Source organism: Mirounga angustirostris, unplaced genomic scaffold, assembly GCF_029215605.1.
Source record: "Mirounga angustirostris isolate CCGP_5_RB_7025 unplaced genomic scaffold, mMirAng1.0.hap1 SCAF_1, whole genome shotgun sequence".
Lineage (NCBI taxonomy): Eukaryota > Metazoa > Chordata > Mammalia > Carnivora > Phocidae > Mirounga > Mirounga angustirostris.
In genome coordinates, this window is record NW_026991709.1 from 120603727 (window position 1) to 120617063 (window position 13337).

General features: G+C 35.9%; 1 protein-coding gene and 1 pseudogene across 6 annotated transcripts in view; both read left to right on the top strand.

The window, feature by feature from the left end:
* The window catches only part of NMNAT3 (nicotinamide nucleotide adenylyltransferase 3), a 117612-nt gene that overhangs the window by 52701 nt on the left and 51574 nt on the right, over positions 1-13337 (top strand). The window lies entirely within an intron of this gene.
* On the top strand, positions 4634-10397 carry LOC135362387 (isopentenyl-diphosphate Delta-isomerase 1-like; annotated as a pseudogene).

Sequence of the window (13337 nt, forward strand, 5' to 3'; positions counted from 1 at the left end):
TCAAGCCCCACATAGGGCTCTACGCTTAGTGGTGGGAAGTCTGCTTGGGATTCTCTCTCTCCCTCTGCTTCTCCCCTCACTTCTGCGCATGCTCTCTCTCAAAAAAAAAAAAAAGGTGAAAGTGGGTATCTATCCTTAGTAAATATATAGCTTTTACAAAGGAATGAAAAATCCAAACAATCCAGTGAACATTAGTAGCAGTATACCAAAGGAGAAATATAAGTGACCAATAAACTTGGGAAAAGATGCTCAATGTAGGGGCACCTGGGTGGTTCAGTTGTTAAGCGTCTGCCTTCAGCTCAGGTCATGATCCCAGGGCCCTGGGATCGAGCCCCAAATCAGGCTCTCTGCTTGGCAGGAAGCCTGCTTCTCCCCCTGTCTCACTCCCCCTGCTTGTGTTCCCTCTCTCACTATTTCTCTCTCTGTCAAATAAGTAAAATCTTAAAAAAAAAAAAAAAAAAGATGCTCAATGTCACTGATAATCAGTGAAAATACAAATAAAAACATGGTCAACACCACAAGGTTATAAGCACCATGAGGGCAGCTACTGCGGCTGCTTGAACACAGAATTGCTACCATCCATCACCAGGCTTGAAGTCAGTGCTCAATAAATACCTGTTATAGTAGAAGATAGCTTTAGCCTGTGCAATTGGCAAAGATTAAAGACTGACAAAATTTGGTGGCGACAGGATAGGGAGGGAAACAGACACTCTCATCTATTGGTAGTGATAGGATAAATGATGAAACTTTTGGAGGGCAATTTGGTGTTCTGTGGCAAAAAATTTAAAGTCTGTATTCATACCCATAATGAGGAGAAAAATCAATCGATTGAAACTGAAACAATTCACACAGATGTGAGAATTAGCAGACGACATTAAAACAGTTACTATAATTATATGCCATACGCTCAGAAGTAGAGACCTGGAAAATATAAAAAGGGCTCAAAATAAATATTAAGAGATGAAAACTACAATTCGTGGGAGGAAAAATACACCAGAAAGGATTAACAGATTAGATGTTGCAGAAGAAAAGGTTAGTGAACTTAAAGATAGAACAGTGGAAATGATCTAAAATGAAACACAGAGGGAAAAAATGGAATTCTAAAAAGAAAGAATATCAATGAGATTTCGGGTAACTTAAAAGAATCTTGATATACTTGTAATCCTAGAAGGAAAAAACAGAGGAAGAACAGGAAAAAATATTTGAAGAAATAATAGAAAAATTTCCAAATTTGATGAAAACAGATTTTATCAAGTAGCTCAACAAATTCCAAACACAAGAAACATGAAGGAAACACCACCAGGGTATGTGATAATAAAATTTCTCAAAACCAATAATAAAAAAATCTTAGAAGCAGCCACAGAAGAACAAAAATAAAGAGGACAGCAGATTTCCCATTATTGAATTCAACAAAGGGGAATTTAGTGGAACAACATCTTTAAAGTACTGAAAGAAAAAAAACTGTCAACCTAGGATTCTATATCTAGCAAAGATATATCTTTCAGAAACAAAGGCCAAAAAAAAAAAAAGAAATTTTCAACTATACAAAAGCTAAAAGATTTCACCATCAGACTTTCACTACTGGAATGCTAAAGGCATTCCCTCAGGCAGAAGGAAATGATGCCAAATGGAAATATGGATCTACACAAAGGAATACAGGGCACTGATAGCCACATGGGCAATTACATAAGTTTTTTTCTTATTATTTAAACTTCTTTAAAAGATAATTGACTGTTTAAACAAAAATAATAGGAATATACTGTGGGGTTTATAACATGTAGAAGTAAAATATATGACAAGTATATAAGACATAAAACATATGACAATATCATAAAGACAGGGAGGGGAAAAATGGAAGAAGACTATTGTAAGATTCTTATACATGAAGTAGTATAATATCACCTAAAGGTAGATTGTGACAAGTTAAAGATTTTATATATATATATAAAAAAACCCTAATACAGCCACTAAAAACAAACAAAAAAAACAGCTAATAAGCATGCGAAGAAGATAAAATAGAATCAGAATATACTCAGTTAATTTAAAAGAAGAAAGGAAAAGAGGAAAGGGGACCAAAGGATAGATGGGGCAAATAGAAAGCAAATAACAAGATGACAGACTTAAATCTAACCATATCAATAATCATAAAATATAAGTACAGTTGACCCTTGAACAACACAGATTTGAACCGTACAGGGCCCCTTATACACAGATTTTTTTTTTTTTGATGAATACAGTACAATTCTGTAAATGTATTTTCTCTTCCTTATGATTTTCTTCATAACATTTTCTTTTCTCTAGCTTGCTTTGTTGTAAATATGGTATATAATACATACAACATATGTGTTGATGAACTTTTTATGTTACCAGTAAGGCTTCTGGTCAGCAGTAGAGTATTAGTTAAGTTTGGGGGAAGTCAAAAGTTAACGTGGATTTTCAACTGCGTGGGAGGTTGGCGCCCCTAAGGGTCAGTTGTAGTCTAACAACTCCTACTAAAGGGCAGACACCGTCAGATTGGATAAACTAAGCAACACCCAACTATAATTATATGATGCCTACAAGAAACACAGTAAAATATAAAGACACTAATAGGTTCAAAGTAAAAGAGTGGAAAACTCCATTCTAACACTAATTAAAAGAAAACTGAAATGGCTATAGTAATATCAGAGAAAAGAGATTTCAGATGAAAGAATATTACCAGGGATAAAGAAAGTCGTTTCATAATTATAAAGAAGCCAATTCTCTAAGAGGAAATAATAATCCTAATTTTTTTTTTACTTAATAACACAGAACTGCAAGAAAAATTGATAAATCTGCAATTACAGTCAGATATTTCAATTCTCACTAATTGATAGAATAAGTACACAGAAAATAATTAAGGATGTAGAAAACTTAAACGACACTATCAACCAATTCGACCTAGTTGACATTTAAAGATAACACTCAACCAGACATCAGCAGAACACATGTTCCTTTCAAGGACACAGAGAAATTTACCAAGATAGACCATATTCTGGGCCATAAAAGAAATCTCAATAAAAGTGAAAGGATTGAAATCCTACAAAGTACATTCTGCAACCACAATAGAATTAAATGACAAATCACTAACAGAAAGATCTCTGGAAGATCCCCAAATATGAAAATGAAATAACACACTTCTAAAAACCCATGGGTCACAAAAGAAATCCAAATGGAAACTAGAAAACATTTTGAGCTGAATGGAGATGAAAACAATATATCAAAGATTTTGGGATGTCACTAAAGCAGTACTTAGGGGAATTTTATAGCACTAAATATCATATTAGGGAAGAAAGAAAGAAAGAAAGAAAGGTCTCAAATCAATGACTTTAGCTCCTACCTTAAGAAATTAGGGATAGGGGAGCAAACACAAAGCAAGCATAAGGAAGGAAACAAGATCAGAGCAGATATCAATGAAATAGAAAACAAAGGTATTAGAGAAAATTAATAAACCAATACCTGTTTGTTTGAGAATATCACAAAATTGAGACACCTCTAGACAAATTATCAAGCGGGGGAAAAGAGGAAAGACACAAACTACCATCATCAGGTATGAGAGAGGTGATACAACTATAGATTCTGATATGAAAAAGATAAGGGAATATTATAAATAACTTTATGCCTATAAATTTGACAACCTAATTAGAATAGACAAATCCCTTGAAAGGCTTATTCAAGCTCATTCAAGAATAGATTTTTTTTAAAAAAGTAACCTGAATAGCTCAATATCAATTAAAGAAATTTCATTTGTAGCTTAAAAACCATCCCATAGAGGATTCTGGGAAGATGGCAGACTAGGAAACACCAGCAATCTGTCTCCCCACCTAAACAGCAATTGCACTGGCAGAATCTGTCTGATGTAACTATTTTGGAACTCTGGAGTCTGTTGAAGGCTTGCAACTTCTAGGGGAGGACTTGGACAGGTAAATTGCAGCTAACTTCAATCAGTTTCAGTGCTCAGCACAGTAACAGCTACCCATCCTCCATCCCCACATAGCAGGCAGCTATGCACATATTCCTGAAACAGCCTGCACACAGCCTGTGGGAGCCAAGGTTAGCAAATAGGACCCTGTCCCCCAAATATCAGGGATCTGTGCTCTGATCTCTTGTTGTACTTCCCCAGCCCCTAGTAGTTGTTGCAAACCTCTCCCCCTCTGATTGAAGAGATTAGAGATTTCCAGGGGATTTAAGGGACCAGTGCCTTCTCCCTTTCCCCTCATTTTTCTTTTTCCCTTTGGGAACCAGACATTAAAAACAACTGCATGTACAGAAAAAATATTTAGAAAATGACCACACATGCCCAGGGAAAGACTGAGAGATGACACCTCAGGCCAAGTTTATGTCTCAGGCTGATCCTCAGCACAGAGACAACTTAAAACAATAAACAATAACAATAACAAAAAGAACAAACCCTGGAGAAGGAAGAGAATCTGACTTCCAGAGTTACCACATGATTAGATTCAAATGCCCAGTTGTCTACAAAACGATCACAAGACATACCAAAAAACAGGAAAATATGGCCCCCTCAAAGGAAAAAGATAAAACAGAAACTGTCCATGAAAGAGACCTGAGGGCAGATATACTAGACAAAGACTTTAAAGCAACTGCCTTAAAGATGCTCAGAGAATTGAAGGAAGATGTAGAGGAAAGTCAAGAAACCATGTCTGAACAAAATGGAAATATCAACAAAGAGAAGACCTAAAAGGGACTAAAAAGATAAGCTGGAGCTGAAAATGACAATAACTGAAATTAAAAATTCACAAGAAAGATTAAAAGATTTGAGCAGACAGAACAAAGAATCAGCAAACTTAAAGGTAGGATAATAGAAATTACCAATTCTGAGGAAAGAAACAAGGTTAAAGAAAACCAAACAGAGCATAAGAAGCCAATGGGACACCATCCAGTACACCAACATAGGCATTGTGGAAATCGAGGAGAACAGGAATAAAGAAGTAGAGAGAATATTTGAAGAAATAATGGCTGAAAACCTTTCAAATTTGATGAAAGATGTAAATATAAACATCCAAGAAGCTCAGTGAATGCCAAGTAAAAAGAAATCAAAGAGATGCACACTGAGACACACTATAATCAAACTTGCAAAGGATAAACAGAGAATCTTGAGAGCAGTGAGCAAATCATCACATACAAGGGATTCTTAATAAGATTTTCAGCAGATTTCTCATCAGAAACTGTGGAGGCCAAAAGGCAGTGGACTGATATATTCAGTGCTAAAAGAAAAAATTTGACAACCAAGAATTCTATATCTGGCAAAACTGCCTGTCCAAAGTCAGGGAGAGGGTTGAGTATTGTGGGACAGATCAGATGGGTCATAACAATAACTGAGCTAGACACCAACAACCTCTATAAGGAGCAGTAGGTTCAACTCCTGGCAAAGATGTGTATCCTTACTGATGAAAATGACAATACAATTGGGGCTGAGACCAAAAAGAATTGTCACCGGAATGAAAGGATTATTGCATTGAGTTTTTATGATCTTCTTATTCAACACTGAAAATGAGCTCATGCTACAACAGAGATCAGATGCTCAAATGCTAAAATTATCTTTCCAGGTGGTTTTACCAATACTTGTTGTAGTCGTCCATTAAGTAATACAGGAGAGCTAGAAGAAAATGATGCCAATTGGAGTAAGAAGAGCAGCACACAGACATTTAAAGGCTGAATTAGAAATTCCCATGAAACAGGTTCCTCCAGAAGAAATTATCTAACACAAATTCACCACAAGGCTCAATCAGATGGTATCTGGGCGGAACATGAAATTGATTCGTTTTGTTTGTGAGGAAGAACGTATTTTTGATTCCAGAGCCCAGTGGGATTAAGAGCTATTGTTATGTGTCCAAGGAAGAGCTAAAAGAATTTATGGTAAAGGTAGGAAGTGGTGAAATTAAGATAATTCCATGGTTTCAAATTATTGTGGAGTCTTTCCTCTTTAAATGGTGGGATAACTTAAATCATTTGAATCAGTTTTGTTGACCATGAGAAAATACATAGAATGTGAATGTGGAGATGAATGGTTAGTAAAATACTGAAAAATTTCTCTACTTGGTAAACTTAACATGATTTTTAAAAATTTGGTTCCCTAGGAACTCTCACTTGAAACATTGATACCTTACAACCAGTATTTGTGTGGAAAATACAACCAACTTCTTAATTTTCTATCACACACCTCATATGTATGCATTGCTATTTGTAAAAGACATTTATGAGAGGTTATTGTAAAAAAAAGAGAGAGAGGGGGCACCTGGGTGACTCAGTTGTTAAGCGTCTGCCTTCAGCTCAGGTCATGATCCCAGGATCCTGGGATGGAGCCCCACCTCAGGCTCCTGGCTCAGTGGGAAGCCTGCTTCTCCCTCTCCCACTCCCCCTGCTTGTGTTCCCTCTCTCGCTGCTGTGTCTCTCTCTGTCAAATAAATAAAATCTTTTTAAAAAAGAGAGAGAGAGAGCAGATTAACTTAATTTGACCTAAGCACATGGTCCTAACAAACTCAAACAAGTGAAGCTCTTCATTTTTGATACATTATGATAAACATTGTAAACACACTAGAGCAGTTTGCTCTTTGCCAAATGATTTATAAATCATTAAATCTTTATCATAGTCCAGAAAAAAAAAGTGAGGGAGAAATTAAGACATTCCCAGGTAAACAAAAGCTGTGAAGGAGTTTGTTACCACTAGACCTACCTTGCAAGAAATGGTTAGGGAGTTCTGTAAGGTGAAATGAAAGGAAACTAGACAGTAACTTGAATCTGTATGGGGAATGGAAGATCTCAGTAAAGCTAAATACATGGGAAATTATAAAATCTAGTATTATTGTAACAGTGGTTTGTAGTTGCACTTTTTGGTTCCTACACATTTTAAGAGATTGTAAATTTGTAAGTTTGAAGAAAAAAATTTTGTCTAAAAGCTAGTATTATTGTAACTGGTTTGTAATTCCAAGTCTTGTTTTCTGCATAATTTAAGAGACTAATGGATTTAAAAGAATTATAAGGGACGCTTGGGTGGCTCAGTCAGTTAAGCATCTGCCTTTGGCTCAGGTCATGATCCAGGGGTCCTGGGATCGGGCTTTGCATTGGGTTCCCTGCTGAGCAGGGAGACTGCTTCTCCCTCTATACCTCTCCCTGCTCATGTGCTCTCTTTGTCTCTCAAATAAATACATAAAATCTTAAAAAAAAAGAATTACAAGTTTATGTTTTTGAGCACACAGTGTATGAAGATGTTATTTTGTGGCATCAACAACAAAAGTGGTGGGGACAGAGGTTTAAAGAGCAGAGATCTTGTATGCCATTGAAGGTACACTGGTGTAAATTCAAATTAAAGTGTTTCAACTTTTGGGTGTTAAATATAAGTCCCAAGGTAACCACAAAGAAAATAGCTATAGAATATACACAAAAGGAAATGAGAAGGAATTTAAACATTCCACTACAAAAAGAGCAACTGAACACAAAAGAAGACAATAATGAAAGAAATAAAGGTGGGGGAGCTATAAAGGCATATAGGAAACAAATAGCACTACCATAGAAATTCCTCCTTGTCAAGAATTACCTTAACTGTAAATGGATTAAACTCTCCAGTCAAACAACAGAGATTGGCAGATGGAAAAAAAAACACATGATCCAACTATATGCTATGTACAAAAGACACTTTAGATCCATAGAGAAAAACAGATTGAAAATGAAAGGATGGAAAAAGATATTCCATGCAAATAATAACCAAAAGATAGCAGGGGTGGTATACTAATATCAGACAAAATAGACTTTAAAACAAAAAGAGTTACAAGAGAAAAAGAAGGACACTATATAATAATAAAGGGACAACAGTCCAATAGGAAAATGTAACAACTGAAAATATTTATGCACCAAAATACATAAAGCAAACTTAAAGGAAGAAATTGATAGTAATACAATAATAGTAGGGGACTTTAACACCCCCACTTAAATCAATGGATAGATCATTCAAACAGAAAATCAGCAATGAAACAGTGGCTGTGAATGACACATTGGACCAGATGGATCTAACATATATTTAGAAAATTCCATCCTAAAACAATGGAATGAATACACATTCTTTTCAAGTGCACATGGAACATTCTCTAGAGGAGATCACATATTAAGCCATAAAACAAGTCTCAACAAATTCAAAAAGATTGAAAGCATATCATGCATCTCTTCTGACCACAACACTATGAAACTAGAAATCAACCACAAGGAAAAATCTGGAAAGAACACAAATACATAGAGGTGGAATAACCTGCTACTAAACAATGAATGGGTCAACCAAGAAATCAAAGAGGAAATCAATAAATACATGAAGACAAATGAAAATGAAAACACAGGGCCACCTGGGTGGCTCAGTCAGTTAAGCATTTGCCTTTGGCTCAGGTCATGATCCCAGGGTTCTGGGATTGATGCCCACGTCGGGGTCCCTGCTTGGTGGGGAGCCTACTTCTCCCTCTCCCTCTGCCTGCTGCTACCCCTGCTTGTGCTCACTCGCTCTCTCACGCTCTCTCTCTGTCAAATAAATAAATAAAATCTTTAAAAAAAAATGAAAACACATGGTCCAAAATCTTGGAATGCAGAAAAGTTGTCTAACAGAGAAGATTACAGCAATATAGGCCTACCTCAAGAAGTAAGAAATATATCAAACAAGAAGCAAGAAAAATATCAAATAACCTAACCTTATACCTAAAGCATCTAGAAAAAGAACAAAAAGGCACCCGAAATCAGTGGAAGAAAGGAAAATATAGATTAGAGCAGAAATAAGTAAAATAGAAACTAAAAAAAAAAGGACTCAAACAAAATTAGAAATGAAAGAGAAATAACAACAGCACAGAAATACAAAAGTGTTTGTCTCTTATAAGAGAATATTATGAAAAATTATATGCCAACAAATTGGACAACCTAGAAGAAATGGATAAATTTCTAGAAACAACCTCCAAAAACTGAATCAGGAAAAAATAGAAAATTTGCACAGACCAATTACTAGCAATGAAATTGAATCGGTAATCAAAAAATCAAAAAACCAGATGGCTTCACAGGTGAATTCCACCAAACATTTAAAGAAGAGTTAATAACTACTTTTCTCAAACTATTCCAAAAAAATAGAAGAGGAAGGAAAACTTCCAAATTCATTCTATGAGGCCAGCATTACCCTGATCCCAAAACCAGATAAAGGTACTACCAAAAAAGGAAATTACAGGTCAGTATTTCTGATGAGCATAGATGCAAAAATCCTCCACAAAATACTGGCAAACCAAATTCAACAATACATTTAAAAAAATCATTCACTGTGATTAAGTGGAATTTATTCCTGGGTTGCAAAACTAGTTCAATATTCACAAATCAATCAGTGTGATACGTCACATCAACAAGAGAAAGGATAAAAACCATATTTCATTGGATGCAGAAAAAGCATCACAATATCCATTCATGATAAAAACCCTCAACAGAAGAGGTTTAGAGGGAACATACCTCAGCATAATAAAGGCCATATGTGAAAAACCCACAGTTAACATCATACTCAATGGTGAAAAACTGAGAGCTTTTCCCCTAGGATCAAGAACAAGACAGGAATGTCCACTGTCACCACTTTTATTCAGCATGGTACTATAAGTCTTAGCCACAGCAATCAGACAACAAAAAGAAATAAAAGGCATCCAAATTGGTAAGGAAGAAGGAGAACTTTCACTATTGGCAGATAAGATGATACCATATATAGAAAACCTTAAAGACTCCTCCAAAAAACTACTAGAACTGACAAATGAATTCAGTAAGTTTGCAGGATACAAGATCAATATACAGAAATCTGTTGCATTTCTATACGCCAATAATGAAGCAACAGAAAGAGATATTAAGAAAACAGTCCTATTTACAGTTGCACCAAAAATAATAAAATACGTAGGAATAAACTTAGCCAAGGATGTGAAAGACCTGTACACTCTGAAAATTATAAAACATTTCGTAAAAGAAATTGAAGATGACACAAAAGATATTCCATGCTCAGGTTTAGGAAAACAAATATTGTTAAAAATGTCCCTATTACCCAAAGCAATCTACACATTTAATGCAATCCCTATCAAAATACCAGTAGCATTTTTTACAGAACTAGAATGAACAAACCTAAAATTTGTATGAAACTACAGAAGATCCCGAACAGCCAAAGCAATCTTGAAAAAGAACAAAACTGGAGGTATCTAAATCCCAGATTTCAAGACATACTACAAAGCTGTAGTGATCAAAATAGTATGGTACTGGCACAAAAAATAGACATGAAGGTCAATGGAACAGTATAGATATGCGCCAAGAAATAAACCCCCAGGGGCTCCTGGGTGGCTCAGTCATTAGGCATCTGCCTTCGGCTCAGGTCATGATCCCAGGGGACTGGGATTGAGCCCCGTATCAGGCTCCCTGCTCAGCAGGAAGTTTGCTTCTCCCTCTCCCACTCCCCCATGCTTGTGTTCCCTCTCTCGCTGTTTCTCTCTCTCTGTGTCAAATAAATAAATAAAATCTTTTAAAAAAAAAAAAAAAGAAAAGAAAAGAAACCCACAATTATATGGTCAATTAATCTTCAACAAAGGAGGCAAAAATATGCAATGGGAAAAAGTTTTCAACAAATATTGGAAGAACTAGATAGCTACATGCAAAAGAATAAAACCAAACCACTTTCTTACACCATACACAAAAATAAATTAAAAATGGATTAAAGACCTAAATGTGAGACCTGAAACCATAAAAATCCTAGAAGAGAACACAGGCAATAATTTCTCTGACATTGGCCATAGCAACATTTTTCTACATATGTCTCCTACAGCAAGGTACTAGAAGTTAGAGCCAGAGCAATTAGGCAAGAAAAAGAAACAAAACACATCCAAATTGAAAAGGAAAAAGTAAAATTATCTCTGTTTGCAAATGAAATGAAATGTAGAAAACCCTAAAAATTACACACACACACACACAAAGCTATTAATGAATTCAGCAACATAGCAGGATACAAAGTCAACAACACAAAATTCAGTTACATCTTTACAGTAACAATGAACAGTCTGAAAAGTAAATTACAAAAACAATTCCATTTATAATAGCATCAAAAAATTAAGATACTTTGGAATTACCTTAACCAAGGAGGTGAAAGACTTATACAATGAAAACTACAAAACAATTGCTGAAAGAAATTAGGAATAAGTGGAAACACATCCCATGCTTATGGATTGAGAAAAAGTTATTATTATTATTTTTTTAAAGATTTTATTTATTTATTTGACAGAGAGAGACACAGCGAGAGAGGGAACACAAGCAGGGGGAGTGGGAGAGGGAGAAGCAGGCTTCCCGCGGAGCAGGGAGCCCGATGCGGGGCTCGATCCCAGGACCCTGTGATCATGACCTGAGCCGAAGGCAGACGCTTAACGACTGAGCCACCCAGGTGCCCCGAGAAAAAGTTATTATTAAAAATAACTTAAGTTTTTAACTTACTGTTAAAAAGTCAATGCTACGCAAAGAAATCTACAGATTAAATGCAATCCCTACCGCCATCCTACTGGCATGTTTTGGAGAAATAGAAAATCCCATCCTAAAAGTCTTAAGAAATCTCGAGAGACCCTAAATAACTAAAACAGCCTTTAAGAACAAAACTGGGGGGCTGATTTCAAACTTAACTACACCATACTACAATGCTACAATAATCAAAACTGTGTGGTTCTGGCATAAAGACAGACATGTATAAAATAAAGAGCCCAGAAACAAACCCTGGCATACAGGATCAAATGATTGATTGATTGATTGATTGATTGATTTGACAGAGAGAGACACAGCGAGAGAGGGAACACAAGCAGAGGGAGTGGGAGAGGGAGAAGCAGGCTTCCTGCTGAGCAGGGAGCCCGATGCAGGGCTCCATCCCAGGACCCTAGGATCATGACCTGATCCTAGGCTTAACGACTGAGCCACCCAGGCGCCCCAGGATCAAATGATTTTTGATAACCATGCCAAGATCATGCCATAGTGACAGGACAATCATTTCAACAAATGGTACTGGGAAAACTAGACATCCACATGCAAAAGAATGAAGTTGGACCCCCTTGCCTAATACCAGATATAAAAATTAACTCCAAATGGATCAAAGACCTAAATATAAGAAAAAGAATAAAACTCTTAGAAGAAAACATAGGATAAAAGCTTCACAGCATTGGATTTGGCAGTGATTTCTTGGCTAGGACAACAAAGGCAAAGGTAACCAAAGAAAAAACAGACCAGTTGGGCTTTGTAAAAATTTTAAAATTGTGTGCATCAAAAGACACTATTGACAGAGTAAAAAAGCAACACACAGAATGGGAGAAAATATTTGCAAATTATGTATCTAATAAGAAAACAAACAAAAAAGCCCCAGAAAACAGCAGTTGTTGGTGAGGATGTGAAGAGATTGGAAACCTTTTGCACTGTTGATGGGAATGTAAAAATGGTACAGCCATTGTGGAAAGCAGTATGCACTTCCTCAGAAAGTTAGAGTAGAATTTCTGTACAATCCAGCAATTCCACTTTAGGCTATATGCCCAAAATAATTGAAGGCAGGGTCTCAAAGAGACATTTGTACACCCTTGTTCATAGCAGCATTATTGACAATAGCTGAACTGTGGAAGCAACCCAAGTGTCCACTGACTGATGAATAGATAAGCAAAATGTAGTATAGACCTACAATGGACTATTATTTGGCCCTCAAAAGAAAGGAAATTCTGTAAAATGCTATAACTTGGGTGAATCCTGAGGACATTACATGCTTAGTGAAATAAGCCAATCAGAAAAAGACAAATACTGTATGATTACATTTATAGGAGATACTTAGAGTAGTCAAATTCATAGAGATAGAAAGTAGAATGGTGGTTGCCAGAGGCTGGAGGACGGGGAAATGAGGAAGAAGTATTTAATGGATATAGAGTTTCAGTTTTACAAGATGAAAAGAGCTATGGAGTTGGATGGTGGTGCTAGCTGTACAACATAATGAATGTATTTAATATCACTGGACTGTTAAAAATAGTTAAGATGGCAAATTTTGTTATGTATATTTTATCACAATTTTAAAAAACTATTCCCCACCTTACCTACATAAATTAATAAATTCATTGGTGAATTCTACCAAACATTTAAGGACGAAATAATAGTTGTACAATGTCTTCCAGAAAATCAGAGGAGAGACTGTTTCACAGCTCCAATCTGTAAGGCTAGCACTACCCTGATATCAAAACCAAGCAAAGACATTATAAGAAAAACTATGTGCTAATATCCCTCATGATGATAGATCAAAATCCTAAACAAAATAT